The following is a 3,894-nucleotide window of genomic DNA, read 5'->3' as shown; positions in this document are numbered from 1 at the left end:
AGCGATAATCAGTTTACCCCTCGGTTAGGTTTTTCTCCTCTTCTGCATTGGAGGGGACTGGGCGGCTCTGGTGGTTTTTCTTTTCCTGGGAGATGGGCCTTTTGCTCCCTTTGGAACCTGCTTCCCCTTATTAGCCTTGTGGATCAATATTAACCACAACCTTTTATAACAACCAATCCTAAAAAAATGCCTTGAAATTAATGAAACCAGAATTTTGGAAAATCAAAAAGATTTTCGTGCTGAATGTGTAAAAGAAAAAGAAATAAAGCAACACTTTTGGAGGGATTATGTGATGTCAATAAAGACACGAAACAATGGATCCCGGGCACGAATCTCTTCCTTCAAAGTCAAGAGAGACCTTAAGGTGTTTGTGTGGTTTCCCGTTGAATAACGATCAGACACTTATTAAGAAGTGTTGAAAGGCTTCTTTTAATTAGGCTTATGAGGGTGGCTTTCGCTTCGATTCAGAATTCCTAATCTTGATATAAGACAGAAAGCGAACGAAGTACTTGTGAGACCAGTGTAGTCTGTTGAACAAGTAAGTTGGAGATTATGTAAGTGGCAAGGTAAACTAATGTATGTGAAATCTCAAAAAAAATTAAAACTGGATCCCTAGGAAAGAAATATTATTGGATGTAATAATTTCATTGGAATCTCTCAAAAAAAAAGAGATTTCACGTTGTACCCTCATGGATAAGTCCGTCAATTCATTAGTAAAAGCTAGAGCAAATTAATTGTTCACCGTCAATGCATAGTATGTATTGAATTGTGGGTTTCACTTAGTACGTAGTGACACGAAGCTAAGATCATGAACACAGAAATTGTGCAACCATAAACCTCAGTGGTAATAGCTGAGAGTCTCAAGGGTTACGTTTGTGAAGCGAATGAGATGGAGAATAGTAATTTAGGTGGTGTAAAGAAACCAAAGTACCTCTGCTATAAAAATAGGGACCAAGCAGACAACTCTTATCTCATGTGAGAAGAGAGTGAGCTAGCTCATGATTAGAATAATGATGAGAGCATAATTGGGAAGACAAGGTTTGTTTGTACCAAGTCAGTAAGGCTATTATTCAGAATCAGATGAGACTTTGGACACATACAGCAGCATGCTTCTAGGGACACTTCGCTTAGTGAAATGATTTACCCACAAAGAGACATAAAAAAAATAAGAGCTAAAATAAAAAAAAAAAAAAATTGGAATTTTTGAATTTACAAAAGAAATAGAAAAAAAAATAAAATAAAATAAAAAGATAAAAAATATTTTGGAGTTTTTGATAAAAAAAATAAGACATAAAAAAAATGAATACAAAAAAATGTTGGAGCCGAACCCGAGCGTTCGGTCTATTTCAGTTGAGAAAAAAAAATTTGGAACCGAACCTGAGCGTTCGGTCTATTTCGGGTGAGAAAAATTTTGGAACCGAACCCGAACGTTCGGTCTATTTCGGTTGCCAAAAAAAATTAAGTTAGAAAAAGAAAAGAACTTTGACAATAAGATAAATGAATTTGGAAAAATAATACAAAAGATTTACAACCAAAGAAACTACCTTTGAGTGATAAGCGAAGATCAGGTGATACAACCGAACCCGAGCGTTCGGTTCATTTCGGTACACCAGAACGAGACCCGAACCCGAGCGTTCGGTTCACTTCGACATACATGAGACCCGAACCCGAACGTTCGGTCTATTTCGCTTCTTACTTTTGATCTTGAGAGGTAATTTTTGGTACTGACTCCGATTCCATCATTCCAAGCCCTTGTAGAATTTTGTTGAAAGAAGCTTCAGGAAGAGCTTTGGTGAAGATGTCAGCCAGTTGATCAGTGGTTCGAACAAAATGAATTTCGACGTTCCCATCTTCCACATGATCCTTAATGAACTGATACCTCAGTGTTATGTTCTTAGTCTTGGAGTGTTGCACTGGGTTATGACAGATCCTAATTGCACTTTTAGAGTCGCAATACAGTGGGATTTTTTTTCATATTGAGTCCATAGTCCCTGAGCTGGCTTTGGATCCAAATCACTTGAGATGTACAGGAGGCGGCTGCGATGTATTCTGCTTCAGCGGTAGACAGAGATACACAAGTCTATTTCTTTGATTGCCAGCTGACCAACTTTCCGTCAAGGAATTGGCAGCCTCCAGTGGTGCTTTTCCTGTCTAGTCCACAACCTCCAAGGTCTGCATCTGAGTAGGCTTGAACGAAGAATCCTGAGTTGGATGGATACCATAATCCCAGAGAGGTAGTTCATTTTAGATACCGGAGAATGTTCTTCACTGCATGCATATGAGGTTCACGAGGATTCGCCTGAAATCTAGCACAGTAACAAACAGAAAACATTATATCAGACCTGCTAGCAGTAAGGTACATTGAAGAACCGATCATCTGGCGATATAGCGTAATATCGACTGTAGGCTTATCCAAAGATGGAGTGAGCTTGATGCCGAATGCCAATGGGACTTTAACCTTTGAGTCTCCCATCATGCCGAATTTAGCAAGGAGAGTCTTGGTGTAGGCTTCCTGGTTAATAAAGATGCCTTCGGGTCCCTATCTAATATTTAAACCAAGGAAAAAGTTAATCGGACCCATTGAGCTCATTTCAAATTTAGTCTCCATCAGATTTCTGAATTCAGTTGTTAATCTAGGATTCGTTAAGCCAAAGATGATATCATCGACATAGATTTGAACAATCATAAGGTGGTTACCTTCCTTCTTACGAAAGAAGGTTGGGTCAACCGAACCTTGTTTGAATTTGCACATCTTTAAAAACTTGGTTAGCGTTTCATACCTGGCCCTAGGTGCTTGTTTCAGTCCATAAACCGCTTTGTCCAGAATATAGCAGTGATTGGGTTATTTTTCATTGACGAATCCTGGAGGTTTCTCCACGTACACCGTTTCTTCATGTTCTCCATTTAGAAATGCGCACTTTACATCCATTTGGTAGACCTCAAAGTTCTTGTGTGCATCATAGGCAAGAAATATTCTAACAGATTCCAGCCTAGCTATAGGAGCAAAAGTTTCCTCATAATCGATTCCTTCCTCCTGGCAGTATCCTTTCACCACTAGACGAGCTTTGTTTCTTATCACATTGCCTTCCTTGTCCATTTTATTTCTGAAGACCCATTTGAGACCAACAACCGAGGCATCTTTAGGAGTTGGAATGAGGCGCCAAACCTTATTTCTTTCGAACTCATTAAGTTCGTCATGCATAGCTTGAACCCAATCAGAGTGATCAAGAGCAGTGTTTACTGTCTTTGGTTCAACTTTTGAGACGAAAGAGTTAAACACACAGAACTCTACTTTTGAGAATAGAGATGTTTGCTTTGCGTTCAGTTGAGATCGGGTCAGGACCTTTTCAGAGACATTACACACAACCTGTGAAACAGGATGATCTCTAGTCCATTTGACAAGAGGAGGGTAATTTGGATCATAGGATGGATCCAATTCAACATTTACCATCGCTTCTAATTCTGATTGACTGTCATCGTCATAAAACATATCGGCATTCTCCCCCTCGACTGATGAGCTTGCAGGTGTATCTTGACTTTCCGGTGCTACAGGACTTTCGGGTGGTGGTGAGCTTTCGGGTGCTACAGTACCTTCGGGTGCAGTAGAGCTTTCGGGAGTAGCTGGAAAAGAGTTCTCCCCCTTAACTTGTGAGCTCGGCTGTTTTGAAGAGCTCTGCTGTTTTGAAGAAGATGGATTCTCCCCCTCAACTGAAGCACCGTGCTGAGGAGGTTCATTGGGAACGGATTCTCCTTCACTCATTTGTTTGGTGGCGTCCACGACGAGTTGCTTCAGATGGTCTACTTTGTTGTCTGTAGCATTGGCTTCAGAGAGAGTAGCCTTCTCTGGTTCATCGAATAACTCTACAAACTGCTCAAACAAATTTGCAATCGAGG

This window comes from Lactuca sativa, chromosome 5 (assembly GCF_002870075.4).
Source record: "Lactuca sativa cultivar Salinas chromosome 5, Lsat_Salinas_v11, whole genome shotgun sequence".
Classification (NCBI taxonomy): domain Eukaryota; kingdom Viridiplantae; phylum Streptophyta; class Magnoliopsida; order Asterales; family Asteraceae; genus Lactuca; species Lactuca sativa.
This window is presented reverse-complemented; position numbering follows the sequence as displayed.